Source organism: Pelobates fuscus, chromosome 1, assembly GCF_036172605.1.
Source record: "Pelobates fuscus isolate aPelFus1 chromosome 1, aPelFus1.pri, whole genome shotgun sequence".
NCBI classification, from domain to species: domain Eukaryota; kingdom Metazoa; phylum Chordata; class Amphibia; order Anura; family Pelobatidae; genus Pelobates; species Pelobates fuscus.
The window spans coordinates 156,467,489-156,481,016 of record NC_086317.1 but is presented as its reverse complement, the minus strand read 5'-3'; positions in this window follow the sequence as shown (position 1 = coordinate 156,481,016).

The following is a 13,528-nucleotide window of genomic DNA, read 5'->3' as shown; positions in this document are numbered from 1 at the left end:
ATACACTCTGCTGAGTTCCTCTGCAAGTCTTCCTTAAGTGTCCAATCTTACTACAGGCATACAAGCATATTTAAATCTGCATTCAGAAGCTCCATGATTATGTGCTCCACATCTATAACAGTTAATATGTCATGTTGCTTTTGCCGAATATTTACTGTGAGGAATAGTTTGTTTCTTTACATTGGAGAAAAATATTTACTCTTCTTTAGTTTGACATTTTTGTTTGTAGTAAACTAACATCCGATGTGGCTTGTTCCAAAACAGAAGCAATCTCTAATGCTTTTTCAAAGTTCAGTCGCATTTCTGTCAAATGTCTCTTTTGTACAGATTTTGTAGCCATACCCATAACAAACTGGTCTCTAACAGCCATATTCATGTAATCTCCAAAACTACGTGAGCTAGACAGTTTCTTCAAGCTAAATGCAAATGCAGATACAGTATCGTGTGCAAATTTTCATTCCCAACTGTTATGTCTTCCCTATAACATAATAAAGTGCCTATGTCTGTATGTAACTGGTACTTTTTTTTAACTGACTCCAACTGAACAAACAATAACTATCAACTGTTAGGGATGTGCATGGGCAAAAAAATCAGTTCAGTTTGGCATTTCCGAAATTCGGGACTTTGGCAACTCAGGACTTTGGCAATTCCCTAACCCAAACCCCTACCCCCACAACCAAAACCCTACCCCTAACCCTACCCCTACACCCAACCCTACCCCTAAACCTAACCCAAACCCTACCCCCAACCCTAACCTTACACCCTATCCCCAACCCCACCCTTAACCCTACCCCAAACCTAACCCTACCCCCAACCCTAACCATACCCTTAACCCTGGTGATATCATGCTTGCTTGGAAGCCCAGTGCCATCCTATCAAACATCAATCAAGTAAAAATACATGTGTGAGGCAGGAAAGATGGGAATAAAGCAAATTTATTTTTTTAAATTAAAAAAAATAATATACTTTATGTCTCCCCTCTCTTCTAATCACTGGCTCAGGATGGGGGATATTGCTTGCAAACCCTATTATCCAGTGGTGAGTGAACTCTAGCCTGCAGCTCCTAGTATCAAAGCAGGACAGTACAACCAATTTTTGTATAGGCCACAGCAAACTTATTGATAGGACAGTGATAGATGCCTACTCCATGCCCTGAATAGATGAACTACTAGACAGGCTACCAGCTACCTTTCAGGGGATGGCCGACCGGCTCCTAAAGGGACTTCATGACTTTGCATGTGCATACTTAGATGATATAGCCATATATAGTCAAACATGGAAAGAGCATCTTGCATGTACCCATGATGCTAGACAGAATCTGAGCAGCTGGACTAACCCTACGACCTGACCAATTTCATGTGGGAATGGCGGAGGTCCAGTATTTGGGACATTTTGGGTAGGGTCTGAAAAGCAGCGACCCAAAATAGAAGTGGTAGCTAACTGGCCTCAGCTCCACACTGAAACTCAGCATATGGCTTCTGTGGCATTTGTGTGAACGACAAAACATTTGGTCAGGTGCAGTCAATACTGAGGCATTGGTCAGGGCTGTTTTCAGTTTTTTCTAGACCTCTTTATATTCCGTGGGCCACAGGACATTTCAGGGGAGCTTCTTTTTGGTCAGGTCAGCCAGGGGTTAGGCAATTGTGCTGTACAAAGGTATAAATGTTCTATAAACCAAAACATAGTGTTTATACTAGCCAGGAGAAAACCTGTGACACAGAAAATATTATAGAGATAAAATATCAATACAAACGTATTTCAATAAAGATGAGGAACACAGGTTACCACATGTAGCCTAAAAACAGAAAATGCAACAAAACAGTGTAAACCGTAAAAGGACATATAGAGATTATGGATGGAGTTGGAATATCACTCACATGGCCCGGAGCCGTCCCAGGCTCTATATAACAAGCTCTAGGGTGCAACAGATTGCTAAATGTCTCAGTATCCCCAGAATATCTAATAGAAGCCATTAACTAGATAGCAACTGGCTTCCAACCTTATCACTAAATTTTACCAGCCATAGCTCACATTTTAGGCCTGTCCCTGTTGGAAACTACAAAACGTCAACTGTATTTCACTCTACATGCTAAAGAGAGAACAGCTCACACAAACACAGAAACAATCATCTCTCTCTAAGAATATAATTATAAAAAAATAAATACAAATTCTGTCCCTCTCCTTCCCCTGTTACTAATATATACCAGGCACAAACTGAATATAGCTGTACTAGAATGATGGACTGCATAGGTAAGTAGGAAATAGGAACCCACAAGACACTTATACAAGCAGGGTTCCTTAGAGTAAGAGTAATACAGATGTGGAGTATTCGGCTTGAAGTGGTAATCTTATCTTATTCCGTAGTTATTTTTAAAAATGTTTATTATATAATATATATTTTTTTTATTTAAACAGAATATTCAGGGATATAATATATTAATATGTATGGGAATATATTATTGATACAAGGAGAGTTCTGCCCGTCATTATGTAGTCAAGAAGGATTTTTTCCTCTTTTTGTGGCCTAATTAGCCATTGTTCAAATTGTTGTTTGTTGCCTTTATTTGTATAAACAGCATAGATGATTGTTGAACTTGATGGACATGATTTTTTTTCAACCTAGACTACTTATTAACACCAAAAAATTGTTGTTTTTAAATTTGACATTGCCATTTATGAAGTTTTTCACTCTACTCTTCAAGCCATGTTATTTTTTTTATGAATATAATTGATGCTCAACTGTACACAGTAAGTTCGAAATATATAAATAGACTGGAAGGGGGATATACCCTAACTAGAATAGGTAGGATATTTAGCGTATCAACCATACACCTAATTAAGGAAGAGCATTATCTTAAGCTCACTATATGGGGCTCAGTATTTTTATGCCCCGACTCTAGTGTCCCTATCCTTCCCTTTATTTCCCCACATTCTTTCTTCACACGTTCTATCGTTTTTAATATATAGTAATTTGTAAGTTTTCATGTACACTTGTAAATAAAGTTGTTTATAATTTTTTGTTAGCCATTACCTTGAATCATTTATACTTGAGGTAATCTCATAACAACTTCCCCTTCCAGTCTATTTATTCATCTCACCTGTGTTAACCCCATTATTACCTCGGGACCCACTCTCTGATTACGGATCGGATTTACTCTGTTTTTCGTTTCAGAATCTTTTTCTTTAAGTTCAAGGTATGTGCACAGCTGAAAAAATAGTTTTGGTTAATTTGGTTTCAACTCCTTAATTCCAATTCTTAGGTCTTCCAAAATGTGAAAATTATTCATTTCGAACAAAATTAAATTCTAAAAGAATTTTGGAACTAAAATGAAACTCAGACACCATTATTCCCATCATTCTAAAGCATACCAAATTAAGGAACTGTTTAGTATATAGCTCCCTAATTTGGTGTCCTTAATTATAGTTATTCCACATAAAGGTACAAATTTAGGAGCTATCTACTAAACAGCTGCTGGAAACAGCAAAATTAAGAAAATTGCTTTTTTCTTAATTTGCACCTTTCCACTGTTTTGTAGATAGCTCCCTAATTTGGTATTCTTATTTAGGATTGCCACAAATTATATCTAGCAATCATGTTTAGTACTAAGAAAATAAAACAGAAAAAACACAAATAAACAGAAAAGGGCTTGTTTTCTTCATTTTCACGTTTCAGTTATTTAGTTGATAGCGTCCTAATTTGGTATCCCTACATGGGATCAAGGGTAAATTAGGGAGCTATTGTGTTTAATAGATGGCTACGTAATTAGGTAACCTAAATATTGCATAGTGTTCATGTAACCTACTTACTTGGAAAATCCATATACAGACATACACACACACACACACACACACACACAGAGAGAGCTATTTGTTCAAGGTTATAAAATAGTAACATACACATTAGATACAAATTTGTATGGATAAATCATTGGTGTAGAGATGTGGTTTGATGGAGCAACAAGACAGTCAAACAGTTGTACGTAGTAGTATTTCATAACAACTATTTATGTAACTTAGCTTCCTTTAACTAAAACTGTCATGTTCACAACGGTATTACGTTTAATTTGTATACATGACGCACATACATTAACCCTAAATTCTCTATTCGTTTTATGTAATGATTTGTAAAACTACATTATATCCTGACTTAATGTGCACAAATATGGTAATAGCAGCTTTTTAAAATCTGTGTACATCTGTGTGTGTGTTTATGCATGTGTGTGTCTATGACTGCTGGGGTATGAGCTATACACCAAAACTGCTTCATAATGCAAAATTTTCATGGTACTTAGAGTTCCCTTACAAAAAATAATAATCCCCAGAACAGAATTAAAACATAGAAAGCTAAAATCCATTTAGTAAAAATCCCAGTAATGTCTAGCATTATTTCTACTGTAGACTACAACTTCCATGATGTCATGTACATTTACTGCTGACACAGAATGAAGACAGACTGGCTTTCACTCGAAAAAAAATTAATACATTTTGACATGTCAACATCTGACAACTAATGAATTATTTATTTGTTGGAACGACATGTGTTGTTGGATTTATTTTGTTGTGCCATTGAGGAAGTATGTTTAACAGAACAGTGACAATTAATGGTTTCATGCTAGATGCACATTAAGTAGTGTATTCATTAAACAATTTTCTTTTTCATTTTAACACCTAACTGCAACAATGTTATATACCAAATGACTTAAAGACATAATACATGCTAATATATGAATATCAAAACAGAACTGTCCACTAAAAGCGAAAAAGCGGCACACGCCTTCAGATCAAAGCTTGTAATTTAGTAACATAAATGTTTCCGTTTCATGATTATTTCCTTGTATCTCAATTAGATATGAAAGTGTATGATTGCGAAAGCGATTTAATATTCTTGGGTAAACTATTCAATAGATTTTTTCACAATATTAAAATGTCAAAAAATATATCAACATAATAAAAGAAAGCTTATCTAAAAATATTAAATCAAGACCTGTGCTTATTAGCCTGTTCACCCATTAAGTCGATAAAATAAATTAGGTCCAGGCACTCAGGATTTCTGCAGAAAGGCCAGTTTATTGGAACAAAAAGTGCAACGCTTCAGCCTACTTTCAACCTGCTAATAAGCCTGCCTTCCTGTAGCAATACTGAGTGCCTGGACCTAATTCATTGTATCTACTAAACTGGGGTTTGCCAACCTTTATAAGCACCTAGATTCCTAAGTGTGAGTTTGGTATCCTTCATTTGTGAATTACTAGTGTTCACCCATTAAGGACTTAAGATTTGTGTTTCCATGGCAATCCAGTCTTACCAAAAACGGCATGTTCTACCCTTTAGAATTAATAGGGTTCTTTAGATCTGCTCATGGTAAAAAAGTAGTAAACTCCATATCATGACTGGCACCTGGATGTGATTATGGCATGGATTGTCATAAGACCATACATGGTTGCATATGTGTTTTTGGTGCAGGTAATGTCACGGCTTCAACAGCTTAGAAAATAACTCTTGCTTAGGAAAATGCATTTAACAGTTGAAAGCATAGATCCATATCTCACTATGCACCCTAGACACAACTGGACTTCTACTATCATAGGGGACATCAAAGACAATCAAACCACTGTCAAAGATCTTTAGTTAAGCCTCTGTAGTATTTGTAGTATCATACATAATTCATTGAGAAGAAATTAAATGAAAGAGGTTCTCCAAATGAAGCCAAGAATCATAGATGATGTCTGCATGTTGGGAGAGTTATTGGCATATTGTTAAGATGCTGCTATTGGGTAGTTTAGGATAAAGTTAAGTGGAAGTTAGGGTTATAGAGAGATATATGGATTTGTTACTTTAGGGACTATTTTAATGGGTTAAGGTTTATCTATTACAGTCTATCACAGCCACCTATTTCTGGTATGACTTGGTATGGCCAAGGTGGGTTATAGTGTATAGAGTGTCAGTTTAATCCATTAAGGACCGCGGACATATGAGGTACGTCCGAAAAAAAGGACCGCGGACATATGAGATACGTCCGAAAAAAAGGACCGCGGACATACCTCATACGCACGCGGTATATTTGAGCGCTGCAAGCCCTCATGGCCCCCCGGTCACATGGCCGCAAAAGGTGTCCACAGGCATCACCCCTGTTGGTGAAAAAGTAAAAAAGAGTTACAAAAAATAAAATAAAGTTTATAAATAAAAGGATCTCTATAGTGTCAGGAAAACAAATCGGTTTTCCTGACACTATAGTACCCTGAGGGTGCCCCCACCCTTATGGTCCCCCTCCCGTGGTGCTGAATGATTAAAATCCCTTAAGTTACTCACCTTATTCCACCACCGGGGTCCCTTACCTCTCCTCCCCCGCCGACGTCAGCTCCCTCGCCTGACGTCAGGGGAGCGGAATGCGAATGTGCGCACATTCAAAGTGTCCATAGGAAAGCATTTCTCAATGCTTTCCTATGGACACTCTGCGTGATGGAGGCATATGCACCTGCTATGTTTACAGCAGGCAGGGTTAACCCTAGAAGGACCTGGCACACAGAGCACTTCATTGAGCTGAAGTGGTCTGGGTGACTATAGTGTCCCATTAACAAATATATATATATTATTTATATATATATATATATATATATATATATATATATATTAATATAAAAATACACTTAGAGTAAAATCACAGACGTACATAATATGTATATAATATATATTATTAGAAAAAATAAATAATAATTGAAAATAAATAAAACAACTAGAAATAATTTGTAAAAAATTACATATATATGTAATTTATTCTAACTGTATTTTGATATTAATATATATATCTATATATATATATATATATATATATACACACACACACACACACACGTATCAAAATACACATAGAATGAAATTTATATATATATATATATTTCCCTTTGACGTACTAGGTAATTCCGACAAAAAATGGTTGTTAAGGACTGAGGATGTACCTAGCGATCCACGGCGATTGCGGTCAGGGGGGACTGCTGGAGACCCCAGCAGTCCCTCTGCAGCAGCTCTGGCCACCCCGGCCCTACAGGACCAGGTGATCACCATGATCACATCGCCGCAATAGGACTCCAGGAGCTGTCAGGCAGTCTCCCAGGCTGCTAAAAAGTTAAAAAAAATCAGGGGGAGGAGCGATGACGTAGGACGTGCACGGAGGAGCACGTCCGCCTCGTGGAGATGCTGACGCGCTAGGGGAGTGAAGCAGCGTGAAGCCCCTGATGTCTCGAGCAGTCGTGCTTGAATCTGCCCAAGCTAAACCCGGCAAAGCCGCAGGCTGCAAGCCGAACCCGCAAGTGGAAAAAATTGCTGCTTGCCTGCAGCCCAGCCGAGCCTTACTTGCAGCCACATCCGCACCCCAGCTTGACTCCAGCTTGATTCGCCATACAGACACCGCCGGCATTCCCGACGAGGTGAAAGCTGAGCCTCCATCTGGGTACTGCCGACACGGTCGATACTGCCGACACTCCCGATGCTATGGGGGTTTGAGGCAGCGGAGAGCCTGACCCCAGTCTGAACGAGTCTGACCGGAGGCGCCCAGACGAGGGCAACTGGAGATAAGACTCCCCTAATTGTAACTACAACGCGACTGACAAGTGAGTTTTGGGAGTCAGGGGTGCGAATTAGAAGGCATAGAGGTATTACTGTAACTGCTGAAAAACGGAGGGTCCGGTATTAAAATCGGAAAAAAGGGGCAGTGAGCAGTATAAAAGGCTATAAAAAAGAGGTGCTTCTAGAGATTTTAAGGTTATAAGCCTCAAGACAAAAAGGAAAAAGGACTTATAACTCAGGGCATACGAGCAATATCTTGAAGAAACTGAAACTATAAAATATAATACTAATACATAACAAACTGCATAAGACCGCCTTAGATATCGGGCTAAGAATAAGAAGCACTCTTTTTGTGCACTTTTTTTGGGCACTCCTGCTGGAGACAGAAAGAAATACTTGGGAGGAGCAGAATAAGAGAGGTGAATTAGCTGTTGCTGCTGCTGCGGTTGCTGCGGTTGCATTACTCAATACAAGGGGCAGTGAGCTGAGAGAAAGCAAAGGAGAAGTAAGGGAGAAGGAAAAAAAAAGCGGAAAGAGAAAAGGAGAAAGAAGAAAGAGACAGAAAAGAAAAGAGATAAAGGGGACTTCCACAAAATAGTTAAAATAATAAACAAATAAAGAAGCGTCAAGAGACAAGAAATATAGAACATAAAGAAAGAGAGAGGAGAGAGAGGAGGAAAAGAGGAAAGAAAAGGAGAAAAGGGGGAATACTAAAGACTAAGTGAATCTGGATTAAGGAAGACATTAAGCTGTATAGCACTTCTCATCATAAGTAAGCACCTGGTTAAAGAGGGATTAAAAGAGGAGAAGAAAAGGGAGAAAGAAGGGAGAAAGAGAATTTTTTTTTTTTTTTCAGCCATGGCATCAAGGAAAGGTCAAGACAGTAAACAGCTTACTAAAAGAGATAGAGAAAAGAAACAAGAAGGCAAGACAGATAGAAGACTCTCCTTTTCAGCGTCACAGCTAACTCAGAAACAGGAAATAGATCATCAGAATGCATCGGATTCTTCATCTCAATCTCCTAAAGAATCGGAGAATTTGTCACCAAAGAGCCTAACAAAAAATAAATTGTCTTCTAAAGAATATAGTGCGGAAGAACTACACAGCTATCTTGAGTCTTGCTTTGAACGACAACTAGACACGATTAAGACTGGAATTCATGAGGGTCTTATGGAATTTAAAACAGAGTTAATACAGTTGGAAAAAAAATTTAAGCAATATGAAGAAAAATTGGAAGCTCTGGAATTTCAGAAAGTCTCTGCAGAAGATAATATGATAAAAGCAAATCAAAAAATAGCTGATTTGGAACTCAAAATTGCAGATCGGGAAGATAGGTCTCGACGCAATAATTTAAGAATCCGTGGTATTCCAGAATCTGTTAATAACGATATACTACAAGAGCATATAACGGAGTTCTTTGTGCAATTAGGCATACAAATGACAAATCCATTAAATTTTTTGGAAAGATGCCACAGAATTATGAAACCAGATTTCGTGGCACAAGGTGAGCCTAGGGACGTAATGATCTGCTGCTCGACATACAAAATGAAAGAACAAGCGTTAAAAGCGGCTAGACTCATCAAATTGAATGATCCATATAAAAATATCATGATTTTTCCGGACATCTCATATTATACCAGGGTGAAAAGAAAACCGTTCGCATTATACACAAAGATTCTACGGCAGAAGAATATTAGATACTCTTGGAGGTATCCCTGCAAATTATTAATCTCTCATGAAGCAAGGACATACGCTTTCTCAGATGTCACGGCAATTGCAAAGTGGATTAGACAGCAGAACTTTGATCAGACTAATCTAACAGAGGGAGACAAAGTATGAAATGGAGAAGAAAAACAATAGAATTTTAAAGGGTTTTTTTTTTTTTTTTTTTTACTCCCCCCCCTCTAACTCAGAAGACATAAAAAGAAAATAGAAGGACACTATTGGTATCTTTACCCTGAAAATATAAATCAGTTATCAGATATCCTTGAGGAGATAGACATTCACACTGGACACTTTATTTGATTATGTGTTAAAAACCTCTATTGGTAGTAGTAGGATAAATGGAAATTAGGAGGAACAAATGTAATACAGAGGTGAAGTTGGTGCATTATAAATTACAAATGGTAGTGGGGGGACAAACGTTGCACAGAAGGATCAAAGGAAATATAGAGGCACTATAATAAGTATATATATGTAAAAGAGAGTTGATATAAATGAGGTCACTTAATATATACAGAGACATGAATACTATAAAGAAATAAGAAATAACAATACATTTGAATATTAAAGGGCTCGGGTAGAAAGGGAATAGAAAGAGAATGATATTCACTAGAGATTGATTACGGTTTATGATTATAAATGCCACGGAATATAAAGGTGGAGGTATAATATTGAGGCGAATAATGCCCACAAGAAAAAGGTATAAATTGAGGCTAATAATGTTCACAAGAAAAAGACACTGATAGATAGATACGGATAGGGGTCACAGAATGGAATATGGATGAGAGTAAAGATATAGAGAAGGATAAATGATTATAAATTGAATATATATAAAGATTTGATTTTTTTTTTTTGATTTTTTTTTTTCTCTCTCGCCCTCTCGTGAGATGATGTTTGATAGCAGCGAGATAACTAGGACTGCTTTTTTGATTAACGTGATGTAATATGATTAGGAAGGAAAGGGAAAAGAAAGAAAAGAGAAGAAAGGGAAAACTCCCCAAAGAGGGCGGTTCAGCATCAAAATACTGATCCGGATTAGGATCTACTTGGAGGCCCTGTGAAAAAAAAAAAAGGGGGTTAATCACAGGACCATCCACACTTCCTTAAGGGATGTCTATTCGACAGTTAGTGTCTTATGTATGTGTTTTATGTTGTTTGGTTTGTCATAAGTTGACGCAGGTGGCTAGGAAATACAAAACTCAATTACATAGGGTAAAAGATAAGGTAATAAAATATCGAAAGAGAAGGAAAAAAGTAGGATCAGAAATATATGATTAGTGTTGCTTCAATAAATGCACAGGGCTTGAACTCTCCTCAAAAAAGGAGATTATTATTTGAACGGGCAAAAAAAGAGAATGTGCAAGTGGTAGGAGTACAAGAGACCCACTGGCGGAGAGATGATAAGATAACATTCAGTTCTAAAGATTTCTCCACCTCATTCTGTTCGTCATATAAAGATAAAAAAAAGAGGGGAGTTGCTATTTTTTTCTCTTCGGCATTAAATCTCTCCACAAAGTACGTGAAAACGGACAAAATGGGTAGATGGATTATTTTTATAGGGACAATAGAAAATCAACTATATACAATTGCGAATATCTATGCCCCAAATACTTCTCAGATACCGTTCCTCCACAAGTTTTTTGTACAATTAGAAAAAATCAAGCAAGGTCGTACTATTGTCATGGGTGATTTTAACCTGACTATGGACCCTAACTTAGACAGAAGCTCTGAAAAGACCAAAAGTCCCTCTAGAAATATCATTAATTTGGCAAAAAAAAATCGTAATATTATTCAAAATGAAGTGCTTTATGATTGCTGGAGGATTTTTCATCCCTCAGAGAAAGATTTCACGTGCTTTAGTAAGACGCACTGTTCATACTCAAGAATAGATTTTATATTTGGAGATCGAAGCTTATTGGAACATGTGCAGTCTACTAATATAGGCACGGTCACGTGGTCGGATCATAACATGGTAAAAATTAAGCTAAAGAATAATATTTTAAAGCAAAGACCAGATTGGAAATTAAATAATAAGTTATTAATTACCAAAGTGAATAGGGAACAGATTGCCAATGAGATAGATATGTACTGGGAGGAGAATGACAATAACGAAGTGTCCTCGGACATAAAATGGTGCGCATTTAAAAGCGTTATCAGGGGCCATTTAATTAGTCTAGAAGCTAAAGATAAGAAAAACAGACAAGAATCCCTATCTAGTCTATATATTGAACTAAGTGAACGCTATAAGGAAAATATTGCTGCCCCGGGGAGAACCAGGTCAAATCAGATCAGGATCATAGAAAATAAAATCAATGACATTTTGATGGCTAGAATAAATAGAAACCTACAGACTATGAGAACGAACTATTATTATAGGGGTAACAGGGCGGATAAGATCCTTACTAATAAAGTGAAGAATCAACAAAAAAATAAATTAATTACAAAAATAAAACAGGGAAACGATACTATATTGGATCCTAAGAAAATTGGAATGGTATTTAAAGATTATTATTATAATCTATATAACTTACCGACGATATCATCCCAAGAGGATATAAATAATTACCTCCAGAGTATTCATATCCCTAGACTTAACGAGCTACAATTAGAGCAATTAAATGCAGAGATATCTCTGCAAGAAGTCCTGGATTCAATAGATTCTATGAAAAAAAATAAGGCCCCAGGCCCAGATGGGTTTACGGATTCTTTTTTTAAAATGTGTAGGGACAGACTGGCCCCGGGGATGGCGGAATGTTATAATTTAGCGATCAACACCGGCAAATTACCTAAGGAAATGCTGGAAGCAAATATTACTCCTATTCTAAAAAATAACAAAAATCCAGAAGAAATAACGAATTATCGACCGATTGCCTTATTAAATAATGATTATAAAATTTATGCCTCAATTATTGCCAATAGAATTAAGAATATAATTTCTTTCCTGATTGAGGAGGATTAGGTAGGCTTTATACCAGGCAGGATGTCCTCAAATCATATCAGGAGGATATTAAATATATTTACTAAAATCCATGAGAATAAAACTCCTTTTTTAGTGATGGCCTTAGATGGAGAAAAGGCATTTGACAGGGTCGGTTGGAATTTTATGAACTCAACACTAAAAGCGTTTGGATTTGCTGGCCAGATCCTATCAGCGATAATGGCCTGTTATTCTTCACCATCTAGTAGGATAGTAGGAGGGGGGATTAAGTCAGAGTGGTTTATGCTATCAAATGGCACACGCCAAGGCTGCCCTCTTTCTCCACTATTATACATCCTAACGGCGGAACCTCTAGCATATGAAATACGCAACAACACGGATATAACTGGGTTTAAAAAAGGGGATAAGGATTTTAAGATAAGTCAATATGCCGATGATACCTTGATAACGTTAACCAACCCCGGCAAGTCAGTTCCAGTTGCCATGCAGGTAATTGAAAGATATAATACAAAAAATATATGAATACCGCACTCAATAAACGATTTTAAGTAATAATTAAACCTATGTTCAAATTTATAGTATTTATTGAAAAGTTTATAAGGATAATTCACAAAGTTAATGGTATTTCATCAAAGTAACACATAATTCATCTTATATACACCAACTATGTACAAATGTCTATCTAGACACAGTATCCTCCTATGTGTAATGAACAGTTCAAAAAATGAAAATAATGTAACGAAATGGGGAAAAAAATGTAACGAAATGGGAAAAAAAAGGAGAAAAAATGCAAAAATATATATATGAAAAAATATATAGAGAATCTATATTGAAAAAATGAAAAAAAGGAGAACAAAGAAAAAAGAAAAAATGAAAAAATGAAAAAATATATGAAAAAATACAAAAATAGAGAGAAATGGAAAAAATGGAAAATATACAGAATGCTAAAGTCCTGAAAAGTACAAGTCCAGTATATAGTGCACTATATGTTTTGCCCACTATCTGTGGGTTGGTCTCACCAGTGTCGTCCACTTCTTTATGTAGTATATAGTAGGAAGATGCTGAAGTCTGTGAGGGATGGTCTGCATGGAAGGGATGGAGCGAATTCCTGGTAGTAGGAAGAGTGATTGCCACCCTGTATCCGCTGGTGGCTGGTCAAAACCTTATTTATGGAGAATGAAGTTAATCCGCTGCATCAGGCTCTGTTAGAGGCGAAATTGAAATCACTCTTAGGGCTTTCCTTGTATAATGGGCATGGGCTGCATGGGCTGCATGGGCTGCGCGCTCGGGACATATGCGTCCCTTCGA